General features: G+C 38.4%; 1 long non-coding RNA gene across 1 annotated transcript in view; it reads left to right on the top strand.

Moving 5' to 3' along the window:
• Positions 1–276: 276 nt before the first annotated feature.
• Positions 277–20574, top strand: part of LOC107312887 (uncharacterized) — an 88915-nt gene continuing 68617 nt past the window's right edge. The window contains exons 1-2 of the long non-coding RNA XR_004307075.2: positions 277–469; positions 6598–6690. This is a non-coding gene — a long non-coding RNA (uncharacterized LOC107312887). The remainder of the gene's footprint in view (positions 470–6597; positions 6691–20574) is intronic.

Here is a 20574-nt window from a genome sequence, read left to right as displayed (position 1 = left end):
TGCTCAGGGACGTGGTTTAGCAGAGGGTTTTTAGTTAGGGGAGTGTGGTTAGGTTGTGGTTGGACTCGATGATCTTTAAGGTCTTTTCCAACCTGAGTGATTCTATGATTATATGGTCTTCAGAGTTGAAAGAGAAAACTGTCTCCTAACTGTGTACTGCAGGTGATCTGCTCTGTGGCAGAGATGATGTGCAAACACAGAGGAACTGAAGAGGTCACAGTTCTCCGTTGAAATTTCCCCTGACCGTCATATTTATACATTTTCTTTTCTTTATAGCATCCAGTGATAAGCATTCCAGAAACTACGGTCGTTATAAGAAGAACAAACAGAGCCCTAAAAACCTGTTGGAATAGCTGACAAGATCATGAAATAATTACTGGAGATCTCTAGATGATGGTGAAGAATTTAGAACTGTAAATACAAGGAATCCCAAGCAGTTTCAGGAGTTACACAGAAACTCAGAACAAGTGTAAGTATAAAAAAACACCAAAAACAACCAGGCTAGTGTGTACAGTAATCCCCAGACCTTAAAATCAAACTTTTGATGTTTATGATATTAGATTCTTTGAACTGGAGTATGGCTGTGATTGCTTATGTGTCATGTACTGTGAATAGGAAGGAAAGAAAAGGTTTCTATGCATCAGAGGAAAAAACTGTCAAGTGTCTTTTACTTTCTGACAGAAGAAAGAGGATTTGTACCCTTGTTATACAAGCCCATACTTTACCTGAACTGATTAAAACAAAGTCTAAGAAGAACCTTCACTTTTCCAACAGCATTTTTAGTTGCATCTGTTCTGTTCATTGAAACTATCCCTAAAATTTTCATCTTTTGACTGACAATTATGTATTGACAAAAAGCCAGGCAGTCTGCATGAAGAACTTTTGCTTTTTTTCTGGTGTTCTCAGAAGTACTTTTGGAAAGAAGTCTTCCTTTAAGAGACCCATTGGTATGTAAAAGCCACAAAATACACACTTCAAGGTCCAAAACCAGTTTATTCTCTGATAAATGGTCCTTTGAGGAAAATCAATTACTGTGCCAACAGATAAGAATTTAATCATGGCTTCTGAAAGGTCAAATGTATGATCATCCTCACACTCATCCCTTCTGAGTGGGAGTTCTCGTGCCTGGAACTATTTTGGCTCTGTATCTATGTATTTTATATAACACACATGCACATGCAACAAAAATGCCCTGCTCAGTTAATTGTCATGCAACCAGACAACCTGATTTTCAGTTATTCAGATTTATGTTTTGTGACATGCTGAAGGATATGTAGCTGTGTCCATGAGGGTATAGCAGGTTGGCAGTTCTGGTAAGAGCTAGTCCTGGTCCTAGTTTTGATTTAACACCTGAAATTTTCTTTGAGAAAGAAAAAGAAGTAGGGAAAGCAACCTTGATGCAGCTTTTCCGCAGCAATTAGACACAGCACCAAATAATTCATTAACCAAGCCTAAAAAAAACCCCCACAAATGCAGGTTTGTCTGAAATTGCTTCTGAGAATTCTAGTATATTATATTTCTGCATTGTATTTTTCTGGGGATTAAGCTCTCCTATCTCTTTTCTTCACTATATAATAGAACGTAAGGTTGTACTTCACTTTTGCTCTAGGGTAAGCTTACAGATTTTCCTCTCAAATTTAAAGTTTGATCTGTTCCTGCCCTGAAACCATGTTAAAAATGGAGGAATCTTCTCATCCCTTGGCTTAGAGAAAGGTGATAGCTTCAAACCAGTTTTAAATTACCTGAGAAAGCTAAAGGTCACAATCTGGTAAATAAAGAATTGCCTACCCCCTTCTGAGGATCAGGGCTCACCAAACACTCCAAAGGAGAGGATCTCCAAGGAGAGATCCTTCCCTTGTGATAGCCAGCCCTTCAGTGAGATTACACCAGGTTGTTCCAGTCACACAGGTGAACTGCTTCCACCTGTGCTCCCAGGGCTGTCTTGTGTTCACGTGCTTGGTTACTGGTTCAGGCTGTGGCAGTTCCCATACTGGTGGCATGTTGATATACAATGACTGCTCTGAAAGTAACATTTTCCATTTTATTATGTTGGCCCACAGTGTCAGAGGTGGATGTTGGTGTTATGGCAGGAGAGGTTGAACCGTCTTACCAGTATTCTGTTACGTTTTGCTGCTGTGTAAAAGATGGCAGCAGAGAGGCAGTCAAACAGAATGCTGGCTGACATAGATGATGCAAAAGAGTGGAACTGAATTCCTCTCCGTACAAAAAAAATTGCAGCCACTGACATTCACTGATGCTCGTTGGATGTTTATGGATATCAAACAGTGGATGTAGCGCAGTTAAGCAGTGGGTGGTGCCTTTCAGTAGAGACAGCAATGGGAGAGTGAACCGATCTAGGAAAGACTTTATGGGGATGCCTGTCATATTTGCATCAACCACTGAAGAGTGCATGATGCTGTGATACACATAGGGATAAGAAGGGAATTCTGTTCAGTTAATCCTCTGAATGGAGTGCTGTATTGCAGATGAAGCATTTAAAAACTGTTTTGCTTTACAGTTGCTTCAATAATTACTCTGTGAGTCCTTTTCTCAAAGCTTGGAACTGGAAAGCCCTTGAGCTTTTAGAAGAATCAACAGACCTTTCTATTCTCCTCTGAATGCGTAGATGGAAGGAACTCCATAGGAGAAAAGCTGGCGTGCTATGAAGTACAAGTTTTGAGAGGAATAGAAGGCTGATTTCTATTATTGTCAATTTTTTTTACTTAAAATAAATCTTCCCAGGCTTATCAGGAAATGACTTAGGCATTCCAGGTCGCTGAAAAATTTTGTCACCACCATCATTTGCAAAATCTAATTAGATATAATTTTACAGAGAAATCTTTTTCCTTCACGTAAAAAAAGAAGCAATAAAAAGTTCATCACTTAATCTGGCTAGCATTACATATTTCACTCCTAAACTGCTATAGTAGTCCGTTATCATGCTGTGCTTCATCCTCACGTAACCTAAGCAATCGGCAAAGAAGTTCAAATTTAACATCCTCCTGAAAGCAGGTCAGTTTGACCTAAAGACTATTGAAGTAATTAAAAATGCTGCCTTTAATTTCACTGGGTTTTGGATTGGGCCCTTTTTTCTTTTGAGGAATAAAGTACTGAATGTGATGAACAGACTATTCCTTTTTTTTACAGCATAGAGTATAACACAGAACTAACATAATAGAAATTCCCAGAGAATCTCAAAAGTCTTTTTCAGGCTTTTTGATGGATAGTTATTCCCTGGACAATTGTCAAACTTTTGTTTTCCATATTTGTCACTACACGTAAGTTGTCTGTGCAGAGTTTTTGATTGGTCAGCTGTTGTTCATTTCTTAGTTTTTCCCCCTAATGGATTTGCTTGCTTCCTTCGGTTGGTTTGTGGCCAAGTTGAAGTAACATAGTGCTTTGGGGAAGTAGTTTATGTTGGTCACAGTATGGGTAGACATAGGAGGAAACAGCTAAAGATGTTGAGGTTAATTACTACTGAAACAAAGCAACGAAAATGTCAAATTAGCCCACCTGACTATGTCTCATGAGCAACTGAAAGTCTGATATGGATGTGGAAAAAAGTTTATAATCAGACATGGTAAATAATATGCTAACTATTAAAATTATAGCATTCAACCCAGTGGTATTAACTATACATTTTTGTAAATTCAGCTTTTTTGTGTTCTACCATATTGAGAGTTAGTGAATATAAGTGCTAGTCAGTTATAATGCAAGTCCCACTTCAGTCCTTTAGCCAAGCTAGAGCTATGACAACAGGTATCGTATGTCATAAAAGCTTATCTCAAAAGCTAAGTTTGATATAAGAATATACTTTAGTAGAATCAATGTATTTATTTTCAAAAACATCATCTCCTATGCTATGGCATGATTGAATCTATATATGCCGAAGGCACCTTACCATCAAATTCTTATGCCCACATTCACACTGATATCTACTTCACATTTATTGGGATGATTAACTGAAAACTAATCCAGATGCCATAAATCTGTATTCCCCTGCTTAAATCCTCATGGAGGATTCCTGTTGGGGGCTTTCAGAATATATCTAGTAAAGAGTTACAGACTTGAGCTCCAACTGCCCAGACTTTAATTTGCAGCCCAAGCAAAAAGTGCTACCCTCGTTTTGTTTACTAGTATAGTGGTTAGATCAATTTTTTCAGGAAATTAGGGCTTTGGATTTGTTTTTCCTGTTTACAAGGGGCATTTAAACCATAGGTTTGCCAAACAGAAATATACTTTAGTGAGGTCTGTTGGGTATTTTGAATGAAAAAATTACGCTCCCTCTGTTTAGGTAGAGCTTCCAAGGATAGGTACAGTTTCTTTCAGCAGAGAGTCAAGGCTTTATTCTTCTGTCTCTCACTACATGTGCAGTCCCTTCTGTCAAGAATCTTCCTCCTTTTTTTTTTTTACATTCCAGCATCTTCCAATTTTTGAATTTAGGTCCTTTTGCAAGGAGTTTAATTCTTCACATAAAGGATGCCTTGCCTCAGTGCCCAGCTGTACCTGTGTTAAAGCATCTACAATGGATGTAGAGCTGTGACAAGCTCAGGTGACTGGAATCTATTATTAAAAATCATCCGCAGCAACTAATAAAGAAGGAATTTCCTTAGAAAAAATATTAGATTGCTAGGTATCTGGTACAGATCCTGATGATCAGGGAAGCTAACGTATATGTGTGCATGATAAGCCTCCACCCCATTTCCTCCAGTTGATTTCATGAAACGAAAGCTGGAAATTACAGAACAAATCTCTGCTGTTGCTCTGTACCTGTGCCTTCTAATATAAAGAAGTGTTAGCTTTTCCATTCATGACTCTCAGGCATCCAGCTTTCCATCTCAGGTGCATAATTTGTTTTTTGTGACATAGGTAAATGCATGCCAAGAGAATCAAAATCCCAGAGCATGTGTCTTTACTAGCTGTAGTCTCAAAAAAGCTTCTTGAGGACTAGAGATTTATAACTGGACTGCATTACTGACTTCACTTGGAAAGATGAATATAAGCTTGGAAGCTATGTGTGGTAAAACCAAGTTACCACTTGTTTTCTGTGTGGTAGAGCTTCAGTGTACCATGATCATGGAAATCTGTATGATTATAAGATTCAGAATGCCTGTAAAAAATCTCAAATCTGGAAGCTCCTATTGAGAATCCAAAATGGTTGTGTAACAAAACATCAGATGTATCTTTGCCTGCATTTTAATTCCCTTGATATATCCTTGCATTTTTACATGCAGGTACTTACCTTCAAGCCATTCCATCCCTCCTTAGATGCAGAGTGTATTATCTCAGTGTTTGGTTAATGGAACTATAGGCTTTTTCATACACGGATAGTGTTTGCTATTGTCTGCTTAAAATACCCTGTGCAGATAGGCTTTCCTTGTAGCTAGCCTCCATTAAGTAAAAAGCATTTTCAAATGTCTACATTCTGTAACATTTTATATTTATAACTGTTTCATCATTTGCTGAAAACTACAAGCTACACCTCAAAGTTCTGTTCCTTGTCAGGTAGTGAAATCTCCTATTTGTCTGATCGTTTTTGATCAGGCAGGGTATGCTTCAGGATATGTTTCCCCTTCATCAAGGTTTCATTCTGTTAGGTGCCACTTATCTGTTTCTGACTAATTGGACAGGATGTCTTAATAATCACACATCTGTAGAAGTCAAGGTATAATTTAAATCTGGAAAAATGTTATATTATCTCAGTTTGTGATTCATTCCAACATAGGAATTTTGAAATCCCACTTAATATACGTTTGGAATCTTTGGGTGAGATACTACAGATTTAATCAAAGATTATTGTACTTTTGCCTGAAGAAGTGAAAACAGCCCCTCTTTTCAAAGGAAGGAAGTTTACCCTTCAAAGCCTGGGGAAGCATTTGCCTCAAATGAGTCATTCCAGAATGATTCCATTGTCAATGTTGGGGAAATTCAGCATAAGGTTGGAAGTCATTTGACCAAGACTTTCAAAAGCATATAGGCAGTTGCACCGATTTCAGTGGAAGTTTAACACTGTGGTCTGTCAGTCATATATTGCTGAAAGATCTGTTGGGATACAATGCAAGGAGCTAGCCCAGTACACCATTTATGTTAATGTGATCTCATATGTTTGTGAAAATGGGAGCTGGCATAAAGAAAGGGCAAATCCTTAGCAGTAATTCCACTGAACACATACAAACGTGATTTCTTTGTTCTGCATGGAGAAGTATTTAGGACTTCTGCGGTGGTTAATGCAGTGGCGTGGGTATGAAGTAGAGTCTCTTAAGAATTTCAAGCTGTATTTGATGCAAAACCAGGAAGTTTTAATGTTTACTCATCTGTTGGGTTGATGTGAAGTTTAGCCATACGCTAGGCCATTTTACTTTGTAAAGTATTTCCCTTTTCTGAGATTTAGGAAAGGTATTTTATTTAAGGAACAGTTAAGAATACAGTATTACCACATTTCACTGCTCAGCATGTAAAACATCTGTTTAATTCCTTTATGTCTTGATTGTCCTTGTAGCTAAAGATTTGACATTCACTGTATTAAATGAATCCATGCTTTTGAAATGTTCCTCCTTAGTACTGTATACTGTATTTCTGTGTTTCCATTTCTTTTAGCAGCTGGAATAACAGAAGAATTTTTTCTGTGATGCCCTCCAGTCGTCCTCTGCTGCAATCTAAGCTATCATGCTGAGGTGCAGAAGACAAAAGGTAATTTTCAGATAGGCACATCATAGGAAACATTAGACAAAATTCATTTGGGTGTAGAATAACTTCTTGCCAGACCTGTAACTTTTGTACTTTATTGTATTCCACAACGAATGAACCACTTATTTCTATTTGTGATATATTGCTGTGTGTATGTGAATATTAGAGTATTAATCTCTTTCTAGGTTAAGTAGATATCATTTTAACCTTCACTGTGCTGTCTCTGTAAGTCTGCCCTTGTATGTATGTTTTATGTACACATACATATGCTCTGGTTTTTGTTTGGTTGTTTTTTTTTCCCTCTTTCTCCATAAACACACACAATGCGACTGTTTGACCTAAAGAGAACTAAATGCAGAACTGCTGTTTTGGTGCCTGCGTTAGTTTAATTTCATCATTTGGTACTTTTGGGGTGATTTGAGAAATTGAAAGGAAAAGTTTACGGCAGTTTGTAGGTGTAAATTTTATGGTTATTCAGGTTAAGAGACTGGATTTTTAAAATTATTTAGGTCATTAAGTTACCAGCCTAGAAGGGGTACTAAGTAGCAGAGGTTCCATCCTGCTAACTCTAGCTTAGTCAAGTGGTCTGTCATGTTTTCCAGCCTCTGGTAATTAAGTTAGTTTACTACAGCCTCTGGCCATTCCTTTTCTTTAAAAGCTGTGCAGCCATTTCCTCCAATTGTGAGTTATGAATGATACAGCTGTTGAAACATACATCATGACAGTGATGAGAACAGTGACTCTAGCAAGATGCCTGACTTAGGAGCAATAAGGCTGATGAGCACGTGGGCTTCAGGTCATCAGGGCCCACACGCTGTGAGAGGTTCCGCAATTGCCGTGGGGACTTTGAGTATTTCAAAGGATGCATACTTCTGTGAATATAAATTAAGATACTACTTATCACTGTATTTACTATTCTACTGAGTAAAATGGAAAGTAAAATACATATATATATATGTAACTGATTTTGTAGATAGTGTTCATCTGAATTATTTTTACTGAATCCCTACTGTGCTAGGTTTGCTGTTTCTTTACTGGCATTCAGCCAATTAGTATGCAGAAATGAGCACTAATTAGAGAGATACAAGAGACTGACCTTGCTGTTATTTACAGAGCATTCCTCTCTCCATGTAAGTACCGTGTTAGAAGAGGTTGGTGTAGAGCTGAACAGGTGCATTCTGTTGCAGTGTTTTACCATTGTGAAACATATTTTTAGTGGGAAGACATGTTGATGAATTGCTGGGAGGTGATGGAATATTGCCTGTTAAAAGTGTAATGGGCAGCAGACAAAATAACTTTGTGGAGAGATCACTAGATTGGATGGAGGGGAAAAATCTGAATTCTGTTCAGAGTCTGACTCCAATTTGTGTGATGAGCATAGGTAAAAGCTCATTTCCCCTATATGTGACAGTTTGAACATGACAACATTTTCTTTTGAATAGTTTAGAAAAGCACTTAGCTACATAACAGGCAGACGTGTGGTATTTGGGAACATGGCAAAAATGCAATGCTTTGTACATTTTAAATTAAACATTTTTCTTCTTTCATGACCTTATTTTTTTCTAATTTCTGATGACTAATGTGTAAAATTATAATCTCCTTTTTATAACTTCAACATTTTTTTCTCCTTTTCATTATGTATACATCACTTTAGCTTCTAGACTGTTTGATTTTTCTGTCTATAAGGTGGAAGGATTTAGTTTAGATAGAGATAAAACCTAAAGAGAGCACCTGTCTCAGAGCTGACTGATTAAATGCTTTGAAATTCTCAGACGCTGCTCTTTAGAAGGAGTGTATGTGTTTTAACTGGGTGCAAGGACGTATTATGAGAACTTTTTCCTCCCTTCGGAGCATGCATGCAGTAGTCTGAGAACAATATACATCCAGGAAGTGAGCTTTAGCTGTAATTATTTCAGGCTTTGTCATAAAATATCTCTTTGTCATAAAATATATGGTATTTAGTATATTTCATATCTTCATATGCTTGTGACTGCTTAAGAATATTCAGTACTCCAAAGTAAAACCAGCTTGTATATGGTACTATATAAAACCTTTAAAAATGGATGATAACAAATCACTCCTTTCAAATATACCTAGTGGGTGGATTAGCAGGCATTAGTGAAGAGTTTATGCCTCTGGAGGCATGAGAGTTTATGAAGGAAATATTTTATATAGACTTCCTGTGTTTTTGTTCTCTCTTCTGGCAATCTCAGGCAGGCTGAAGGTAGGTATTAAGCTAGATTAAGTTGTGGCCTGACAGAGCACTGCTGTGCTCAGTTACATTCTTGTGTTCCAGGTTTGACTACAGAGATGGTTTTAGATGGCTACATATTTCTGCTATCTATTAACACTGATCTGCAAGCCAGCTAGTACTTATAGCACAATGCAGTACTATGTCTCAGTTAATAAGCCATGCTAAATTCAGCAGGCAGAGAGACTTTCTGATGTGTCTGCATGGCTTTCACTCTGAAACTAGGTTGTGATCCACCGTGTATAAATGTATCAGTATTTTACAGAAGTTTTAAGAAACAGGTTAAGCTTAAGCTCCTACATTAGCACCCACTCTTGGTAGAGATATGGTACGTCACTTACATGAACTGAGTCTACATGCTTGTTTTCTTCTGCATCCACCTCTGACGTTAGTTTTGATGTCAAGAATGAAGCTTGCTAACAGCCAATGACTGTATGTTGCTATATGACTTTATGTGGATGGAAAGACACGTGAAATGAGACAGAACTGATTTGTCAATAGTCTCTGTGGTGCCACTTACCTATGGGATTAGTGTAAGCTAAACCATCTGTCAAAAAGCAATGTCCTCAATGTTTAGTTGATCCAGAAGATGTCACTAGGATAAGTTCAATCCAGTTTAAGTCCACTGATTTATCTGATGTTTTCAATATGAACACTGTAAGATCTGATCCATAGTTGCTTACCTCTGTGATTTGAATCACTGGATATAACATATATTTTTTCTTAATTCATGGCTATTAGAAAATATGCAGGTCTCTCACATGTTCTCCATATTAAACACAGAATATATGTGGGTCAACTATTTCATGAACATCTATCCATTCTATCCATTAAAAGAATTGATAGAAAAGGAGACTGTGATCTGTAAGAAATTACCGTGGAGATGTTTTTTCAGGGCATTCCATTTTTTCATGGGAAGAATGCGTTATTATGGTCACGCTTCCAGGAGTCTGACTGTTACAGAGTTTTCATATGGAACATGAAACTGCCAATATAATGCTGTAAATGACTATAATTTGAATTTACAAGGAATAATTGTTGACTTCAGTTCTGAAGCAGAATGCTTAGCTTCATAGCGTGGTTGTAACGTAGAGAGGCCTTTGTTGAATAAAGGACACTGCAGCATTCACAAATGTACCAGTAGGGGCTGCCACACACCCCATGGAATGAACACATTTTCAAAGCAATTAATGAAATGCCTCTCAGAAAATAGCATGTGGTGGAAGCCCAAGGGACCTAAATATAGCGTTCTACCAGATGGACTGCAGGAGAAACACCATCTGACTAGAACAATGTTGGCTTTTCTTTGTGATTGTTGCTGTGCATGAGCTTGTCTGTGCTGGGATTTTTCACGTTTCTCACTAACTTCTTAAGGTAAGGCCTTCCTTACACCTTGCTTTTTCCCCTTTTTATTTCTTCAAAGCTCACAGGTTTGAAAAGCTCAGGAAGACCTTCATTAAATGTAATAAGAGTGGTTGCGGTAGAGAGGAAAACAACGGTTAACCACTGAAGTATGCTAGGTACATTTGATGTGTTTTGTTCTTTCTTTGTCATTAGTGTCTCTCTCAGATAAAACTGAATTTCTCAGATACGAGTACTGGCGACCTTCAGGCTTTACTCAGTATTCCAAAGCTCACTGGACAAACAATAGAAATTGGTTATAGTTTTATTCAAGGCAGCCCGAGAGCTTTCTTTGTAAGCTTTTATTTCTCTGCTCACAAACACATTGTCTGTGCTACCCACAATACATTTTAGGAACATTTTAGCAAATAAGTTTTAGCTGAAGTGTTTTCAACATGCTAATCTTGAATTCATTCATCACTACACAAAAGACGTGTAGAAAATTACACACCTATTCTTATAATTTAATTCTACTCTGCGTAAGTTATTGGACTAAATCGGTTAGATTCAATCTAATCTTTCAAGTTTCTGGAATTTCTACTAAAAACATGAGAGTGTTTATCATGCATGATTGTTTCTCCTTTCTAGTGCTCTTCATTACATATATTTGCATTCTGATTTTTATATGATCTAAATTCTCTTTTAAATTACAGAAGCCATTTCAACCAAGCAAAAAAATACCATTAAGAAATCATGATCTATATTTATAGAAATTTAAATTCTTTATAAAAATTTATCTGTGAAGCCAATGGAAACCCTTGATGCGCAAAACATTACACACCCAAATCACTGCAGCTTTTGAAACCTTTTCTGTTGAAAGGGCTGAAAGTCGGCTACCTTTGCCTGGATATTCTTGGGCATTGTGACATCCCTTGTATCGTCTGGTTCAGCAATCATAAATCCATCTACCTCTGAACCTTCAGTTATGTGCATTTGGCTTCAGTCAGATCAGTTGCCTAATGTGCTTGCTCCCCACGAAACATGAGACTGCTTATATACAGACTCAGACAGCCCCTCTAGGTACTTTCTCATACAAACCTCATAGGGATCCAGCAGGTACTGTGGGTTACAGCACCCTACCAAACTACTAGCAGTGATGGTTGCTGTGGTTTATCCCTTAGGGTTAGATTGTTTCCAAATGCTTGACTGTTATGTGGCTTGTTCTAATTAGAACATTTAAATTTAGGAAAATTCAACCTTTAACACTAGATTACTCTCAGTGATACCATAAAATTGAATATAAGTTAGGGAGAGTTGTACCTAGGTCACTTCAAAATTCCTTCTATTTATTTCCATGGAAACTGCAACAGATAAAAAGAACACAATAACAATATTTGATATAGCAAATTTAGAGCTCAATGATTATTTAAGGTGAGTTCAGTAATGAGTTCAGACCACAAAAGCTGAAATTTGTGACAGGCATTGCTAGGTTTGGAGTTGAAGAAGTCAATATGTGTGTGTTTTGCATATGGACTTACAAGATGTAAAGAGTTTATCTCCCTTTTGAATCCTATATGTACTCACCACTAAATTTAATGAAGTGGTGAGCATTCATCATTGCTGGATTCTGAAAAAAAATCTTAGTTTGGACCAAGTTTTGTTTAGGTATGTCCTAACTAGACACTTGCATACATATAATCCCTGGAGCAAGACCAAGCTGTGAACTTTATTTAACCCAATACCATTAAGCCTTCTAATGGTGATTTACTTCTTGTAGCTCATGAGATTATTGATCCAAATTAGAAATGTTCTTGTTGATTTTCAATGCCTCTTGGCCCAAGCAGTCACCTGGAGGTGAAAGGCTCCTTATCTAGTTAAAATTACGTATTGAAAACAATGAATTGTGCGAAGGACCTTTTACCAGGTCACACTGAAAATTAATTCATTGAATCTGCATGCATACTGCTATAAACCCAACCCTGAAAAACTCAAGTAAGAAGACCCTGCAGCAAGTTGTTTTTGAATGCATCATCCACCAATTTTAGATCAACATTTCACTGATCACAAGTCATTTGTGTTCTCTGCCATGTATCTCAAAGTCTCCAGTTACAATTACTTATAATCATAGAATCATAGAATCACTGGACTCCTCCTGCAATAAATAGTCTTTCCTTTCAGAACCATGTGTTACCTTTCTTGTTTGAACAGTGGGAGGATAGCTGCAATCTTTCTGGTGGCTGACACCAAGATCACAATCGCAGAGGTTTAGCAGAGGAGCACAAGCAAATATAAACCAGTTATAGCCAGTTGAGGTACTACAAGCTCATCTTCAAGCAATCAGCATGGTACTGTGGAAAAATATTCACTAGACTATGCCTTAATCTCATCTGGGCAACCTTCCATTATTTTTTCAGTTGGAACTTACTCTGCAAATTATGTCCTCTGACTACAAAAGAGCAGAGTGGGAGAGGAGAGAAAATGCCTGCCTCAAATCTCTTGTCAGTATGACAAATAGCAGATAGAATATATACTGTTCTGAAAGTAGGGAGGTATACTGAGCATCCATAGGATTTCCACTGAAAGAGACATTGCAAGTAACCTGATGGAATATAATTTACTTTCTCATTTATCAGTATGTTCTTATATGACAAAGCTGTGGCATGATCTGGCTTGGAAGGTCTTAATGTCTTCCATATTTCTTAATAAATGAAGGCTGATGGCTTTATGGGAGGGGTTACTGTTTTATGAAAGAGAATGAATACTGCGGCCTACTTAAGTGACAGACAACTGGAAGGGATTTCTCAGGGTAAAACTTCCGAGACATCTGGAACTTAGCAGATGATAATTACATCTGTGATGCAGTTTGTAAACTCCTGAGGTTGCAGATAAGAAACAGTTAATAGTTGTTTTTTGCTTCCTTCAGTGTGATTACAAATCTAATTAATGGCAGCACTCCTACAAAGCTGCAGCCCAGCCACAAAGGGACAGCCTGGCACTTGGCCATGAAAATGTCTCAGTATCTAGAAGATCAGTGCCATATATTGTAGCATTTTCTTTTGAGAGGTGATGGCAGGCGGAAAGACTAAGAGTAATGTTTACCTCACTATCTCGGACTGGTTAGACTTAAAGCATAGGTCCAGTTTCTATCTTGCTCCCTCACAGGAGGAGGTAACAATCCCAGAACGAAAGCAGTAAGCATCTAATGGGAGAAAATCTAAAAGCCATATTAGCATTTAGGGGCTTGTGGGAACATTTTTTTTTTCTTTAACCCTGAAGCAAGGTTGAAGCTTCTTAAGGAAAATGATCCATTTTTAATTTTTATATGCTGCTACAGTCGATGTGGACACCAGGGGGTGCAACGACCACTGTCAGAAGAGCCAGGGACTCCAAGGTGCGATTACATCCTCCCTTATGTGGGTTAAACAGAGGATGTATTATTCTGAGGGATGTATTGTAACGAAACACTCTCTGTAATGACTTTGTTGCCAACAATACACTTAGAAAGCTTAATTTTTTATTACACAACTCAAATATACTCCTCTGCATGTCTGGCAATGTGAGTGGGTCTGAAAAGCCAGGAGAGGCACTGAGACGTCGGGGCTGATTCCCACACCCAAGTCTGCTGCAGCCTTGCCTCTACAGTTGTACATGACAGAACAGAGCTATGTGGTAGAACTGCTGAAAAGATGCGTGTTGATAGAATAAAATGATTTTTAAAAGGTTCTCAAGTATACGTTCATATTAAATTTAAAAGGATTATTATTCTTATTTATATGCTTCCCTCTTGTGCTAATTTTGCTGAAGTGAAAAAAATCCGTTCACATTATTGTCAGGATGCAGCTTTTAATGCAAAATTAATTCTGATGATAACACTAGCACTTAGCTGATCTCAGAAGGCTATTCCATTATGTTTGTGAAGTCAATTCCTTATTGCTTGTCTATAGAAATTCATATGCAATGTGTTGAAAAGCCTGCAGATAAATAGCTCAGTGTACAGTATTGCATCTCTTACTATAGAAATTGCTGTGATCATTTAGATATAATAGATTTGGGACTTGTTAGTTAGCAACAGAGTTTCCACAGAATAAATGAAAGAAAATATTGATAGGTAAACTTGGTTCAGTGAAATGAGAAGAACAGTAAAGCTTTCATAATAAAACACAGCAGTTCAATTGAAAAGCTAATAGTAAAGGATGTATCTGTGAAAAAAAACACACCCAACAACCAACCAACACAAAACAACCTGAACACAATTTCAACAGTAAATGCTGACAGATAAATTAAGTAATAAATGGTTTGAAAGGGCTTGTGTTACTTATCTTGATCTAAGGAAGCAAGTATGTAATTGTAATTGACCACAGTTTAACCCATTTGTAGTTCACTGTTCAGTGAACATTTTTAAGATAAGTAATTTGTGTTCCAAAAGTGAAATGAGATGAATGCAATTCAGCTTGCCTCAGTGATATCTGAAGCATAAAATGTCTGCCTTCAACCTATAACCTCTTAAAAATAGAGCTAATGTAAGTGAACGTGGTGCCATTCATTAGCGTGTCAGTGATGATTCTCTAACACGGTACCATTAAATTACTGTGGTGATAATTGAGACATTAAAAAAAGACAGACGCTAGGTCTGTTTCTAGGCTCTTATAACCCTTTGGCTATTAAATTTCAATGAGATAACATAACACAGCTATAGCAAAAATTAACAATTGGGAATATTTTTCTGTAAAATTGCCTTTCTCTAACCAAATTAATATTTTTACAGGTCCAGATTTTCAGTTCAGACTCTGCTCAGCTGATATGATTTCAGCATTGCTGGACAGGGGAAAGGCAGGGCTAAATGGGAGCTGACTAAGATTCTCGTGATGGGGAGGGATGGGACCACGGGTATGTTGTCATATTCTATAGATTCAGTGTATTCTATGCCTAAAAATTATGCAAACTGGGAGATTGTTCCAGGGCTTCAGTGAAACAAGGTTCAACTAGCAGCAAACAACAGCAGAGAGGCAGAGATAGATAGAAGCAGGAAAGAATGAATAGAGATTTTCAGTTCACATCACCACAGAGCAGAAGCAAAGGAGAGGTGGTGTGGAACACTGCCCTCCAGTCCTGCTCTCAGACAGCAATGGCAATCTGGTCATAATGGTAGTATGCTGAAGTCTGCCAAGCTGAAGCTGATTGAAAAGGGCCTTGCTTGGGAAAAGCTGCTCCCTCATGTTACCCACAAGTGAGTAGGAAGCAGGACTGGTGAGCAAATTGTTGCAGCAAAAAGCAGATGTGAATTCCACTGACCCTCAGGAAACCGAATGCTTTGTTTCAGTAATTTCATAAGTTCATTGTGCATTTTAAGAATTGTTTTGCTTTCCCACTACTGGCCTTCCACACTGTGATGTGATAATCGAAATATTTAGCAACAAGAACAGGACTACTAACTGAAATACTTGAAACACCTTGTCTTCTCAGCTAGACCAGTGCCTCCCCCTTGCACTGTAATGAGCTGGTTTGATGCATTGGCACAGGGCCACTCTGAGATGTGGCGCAGGCACAGTAGAGTGAGACACACTGGCTGCCAGCTAAACCACCTGCTGTCGATGCTGCTAGCCCCAGGCACCTCTCTTGGTTTCCAAATTCTTTCCCAAATTATGCTGGGAATCTACATGCTGACTATGCTGTTTAGGGAACTAGAACCATGCTGTACAGTCTGCAGTTCAGCACACCATTTTTTTATTAACAGAGCTGATGATATAAATCTCCTTCAATTCTCAACCCTTACGACCTATACTTCAGTTTATAGGCAAATTTACCCATGTCCTAATGGCAAATAAATGTACAGAGACTGTTTTATTTCTCGTTGGGTCATGTTTGATTGTGGACCCTCACTCTGCATGTTACTGTTTAAACCCAATTGGGATGTACTCGTTTTATGTACTCTTTTTGATTCCCTTATAACTGGCAGAATTTTGGAACTGGAAAATTCCGGAAACTTTGTGTGGAAATAGGGAGGGCAAGACTGAAGGAAAAGGCAACAGGATCTCTTCCCTTGTCCTCTTTCTTCCTAGCTAATGTGTTAAATACTTCAGTTTGCTTGCTGGTAGCTGCTACTAAGACTGTGTGTGAAGGCTTGTCCCAGTACATGCATTTAGAAAACCTGAATTTCACTACCTTTGCTGATCTGCTTGTTTTGTCATACAGTGCATAGTGAGTAAAGCTGGTATTTTGTGGGTCATTAAGAGGTGGTAGTGGATTATGAGACGTTTGGGTAATCTGTTGTAATGCCTTTTGGTGGATCCAACCTTAGAGACTGTTCATAGCTGGTTTAAAAAGAGTTGTCTGATAGTTGGGGGCTCCTCTTATAGCCAGATGAAACTTCAGGAGGTTAGAGTTGCTATTTCCACAGGCTAATGATCTTCTAGTTGTTAGGAATAAATCACATTGCAAAATATCTACTTGCAAAATACAGGTTATGCAGATGCAAATCATCTTATTCTGTTGGTTTTCTATGAGGTACACTTACACCAAGTAGTTGGCTTTATCTATATAGTAGTGATGGCATATGGCTTTTAAAACCTTCATACTGCTGTACTTTAAATCAGAGTGATCATTAGCATCTCAAAAAGCATCATAGCATGGATTGAATTGTCTGTAATAGCTTCAATATGGAAACACCTGGCCCAACAGGTGCCTGAAGTCACAGCAGGCCATCTGTTAGTGGTCCAGTTGGATGCTTTCTAAATGCATCTAGCAAGCAAGCAAGGGCACTGGGGAGTAAAGCTGGAAAGGGGAAATCCAGCAACCTGCACTCAAAATGCCAAGTACAGAAGCACAGGAGGAATGTGTATTGTAAGTAAGGCTTCTCTTTCTGTTTTAGTCTGCTGGGAAGGTTGGAGGCACTGTGAAATTTTTAAACAAAAGCCAGGTATAAACTTGGAGGCAATCACCAGCTGTTCGTTTCTCTTCTGCAGCATGCAGAGGAACAAAAGCACATTAAAGACCAGCAAAAGGATTGAAAATGCATAGAGCAGCATCTGTGTGGCATGATTCCCACTACCATGGGGACTCTGTCTTCACAGAGAAATTTCACAACAGAGACAGGAGACGACTAGGGTAATGTTATTGCCCAGTATTAAAGATCTGTCTGGTATATAAATCTCTGTGTAGATCGGTAGTAAGTCACATGCTGCTATGGTGGTATATGACTATATCCAGTAGGATGACTGTGCTGCTATAGGGCTGTGCTGCAGCTCTGTGAAGAATGAGCCTTCTCTCAGGCAACATTGGCTGTAAAGTATCTAATGAGTAAGAGCTGCTGCTTGTAGTGTTAGAACTTAACTCTGTTGCCTTTGCAACGTTCTTATGGATTAGCAGCACGGCCCCTGGCATGTAATAGCGTGCCAATTAAACTTACTGTGCTGGCAGGAGAAGAAAACAGCCACAATAGAGAGTACCCAGAATCTCAAGGTCCTGAATGGCCCTTAGTATTGATATAAGCAGGCCTGGCATACGCATCAATTCTGTTTGTTTCTAGTTCTGCTGTGGGTTTTTGTTGTTGTTTGGTTTTTGGTTGGTTGGTTTTATCTTTTTTTATTTTTTATTTTCTTTTTTGTCTTCCAGAAGACTGCAGGCATTGTCTGTATACCTCATCTAGGCTCATCCAGCACTCTGTTCCAAACCTTATCAAGGGGAAGAGATAATGCCTTCCCCAAACATGTTTCCCAGTAGGAAATATTATGGTGCATAAGCACAGCTTGTGTGTGACTGATTCACACAGCTCGGACCCTGCAGCAGTAAGGCAAATTAGGGTACTATTAGGGAGTAAGAAGTAGACGTGCAGCCAAGCCTCTGAATGTAGAAAAGAGACAGTGTATAGGGACACAGCTGCAGGAAGCTGCTGTCTCCAGAGGTGGCACTGGAAGGTGTTTGATCTAAAAGCAGTCCTGAAGAGGTTTTGCCCAGTGAGGATGTACACAGAGGGACTAGTTGTATCCTCTTCTGTTTGAGCTGTCAGGTCAGAGCTAATCCTATATCAGAAATTTGCTTTGTTTATGTTCTAATGAGATTCAGAGTTCTTTTCTTTCAAGCTCCTGCACAACATGGCACCAGCAAGCAGTTCAGCTCCAGTATGTCAGTTAGTGAATAGTCTCCCCTATTCTAGCATGTTCAGCTCCGGAGAGCACTAATTTGGTTTCACAGAGAGCAGAACAAAAGTAATATCCATCTCCCTGTCTTTAGGAGGGCTGAACTTGGAGGGATGAAGCTGCTATCCTTTATGTCCTTGCAGTATTCCTGCTGGTTTCAGTTCCTCAAGCAATGGGACTGTGCCATATTGGATGGAAAGTGATTTGTTCTTCGTTACTTCATTACTTTTGGCTCAGCAGTGGTTTAAGTGAATCATTCACAGTCAGTAAGTTTTAAGAACCTGTTTCAGTCATGTAATGATATGGAGAGTAGGCATTATTAATTGAGAAAACTGTTTCATATTTGTGTTCTCAAATGTCCTTCGTGTTATAGAAACAGGATTTCATATATGTTTTCTTATAAAGGGAATGCACAAGGAAAGGCCAAATTGTAAGACGTTTTACCCAATAATTATCTGATCTATATGTAAAATTCCCTGATTCTCCAAGTGTTTGCAGGGGGTTTTAATCCTACTTTTTCAATGTATGAACACATGCCCATTTTTCCCATGCGTGCACTATTCTGGTTAGCACACTGAAAGAGAAACAAATATGCTTCATATATGATTGCAGTTCATTTCATCCAGGAATGCTATAATCTGTTGTTTCAAATAATGAAAAATGCAGTGTCATATATGAAATTTCCAATTGCTTTTTTGAGAAATGCATTGTCTCATCACCAGCATGGCATGCACTGCATGTCCTGCTTAGGCCTTTCTGCCAAAGACATGACTGGCGTGAATGGGTGGAACTGAGAGCTGTTACAGTGGCCATGTTTCTCAGTATGTGTTATGTAATGATGGTCATCTTGAGGTTTGGTTCTGACATTAAGAGTGTAATGGGTGAAAGCTGAAGATGTTTGCTGAGACCTACCTTATAATTAGAGGAGAAATTAAATTGGCTTTTTCTGCCTATGTGTTTATTGGTGTGTCCAACCAAGTAGCATGCAAGCTTCAGAAATTTTAATCTGCATTTACTGAAAGCTTTCAGGCCACATCCTCTCTGCCATGAGATATCAGTCCCAGTGACACCCCCTCCTCTGAAACACCAGAAGGACTGAACAGCAGCTGTCTGCAGATAGAGCTCATCTTTGCAGTGCAGAAGGTGCCAAACACTGAGTACAGAGATTCTGGACTTGGCAGCCCCCCAGCACCTTCATTAAGTATCTCCAGACATAAGATGTGTTCATTCGTTTCAATATTTTCCCAAATATCCCTAACTTCCAAATACGTTTACTAAATGTATAAATGCTTAGTTGTGTTATTGCATTGAAAAACTTTCCCTTCTGTGACTATTTGTCATACTTTAACAGAGGCTGATTGGGATATTCATTTTTCTTCTGTTTCCCAAGAATTTTCAGAGGTTAGTCTTGTGTCAGTTTCAAATGCTAATCTTGTGACCAGGAGACTGTGCATACTGTTATATTGCCTAGGTATGGGATTTAGCAGGCATACATCTACATTATTTTTAATGAATATTAAAAAAATGTCAAGGCATTCAAGCTGTAGCCTTCATAACCTTTCTTACCTGCCCTCTATGGAACACCCAGATCTTTTTAAAGAAAATCTATGTGCTCTATTAGTGTTTTATACAAGTGTATGCTGACTTTCAGAATCTAATCTAAATATCTAAGCAGTGGTATATAGATTGATGTTGGTTTTCCTGCTTTTTTTAATTTTCATTTTCCCATGGCAAAGAATTAGCATAAGGTGTCATCCAGTATGAGGAAGTTTTAAATGAAAGGGGAACTTGTGGATCCAGTTTTGACCAAGAGTTTGCAAGAAATATTTCCATGTGGAATAGGGTTGATTTACACATGCAAAATCCATGGCATATGGTTTTTATTTGGATGCATTTTGGGGCTCCAAATGTGTTGCAGGAATGAAAGGACTTTATTCATTGTCTAAGCACAGAATTTGGTGGTAAGTTGGAAGTGTCCATCTACCTAAGATCTGTGCAGTCTGTCTTACTCTACACTGTTAACCTCTGTACTCAAAGCTGTCACCTTGCCATGAGAATCTGTAAATGCTCAATGGACTGCAAACAAATGGAATGCAAGTCTCTCAGCTCATACAAATGCAGAAGAGAACAGTTTCATGGAGTATGTTTCCTGGTTTGATA

Source organism: Coturnix japonica, chromosome 4 (genome assembly GCF_054131305.1).
Source record: "Coturnix japonica strain WE chromosome 4, WE-NBRP24, whole genome shotgun sequence".
In the NCBI taxonomy this organism is placed as follows: Eukaryota; Metazoa; Chordata; class Aves; order Galliformes; family Phasianidae; genus Coturnix; species Coturnix japonica.
The sequence above is the reverse complement of the archived record's forward strand: the minus strand, read 5'-3'. Positions and strand labels throughout refer to the sequence as shown.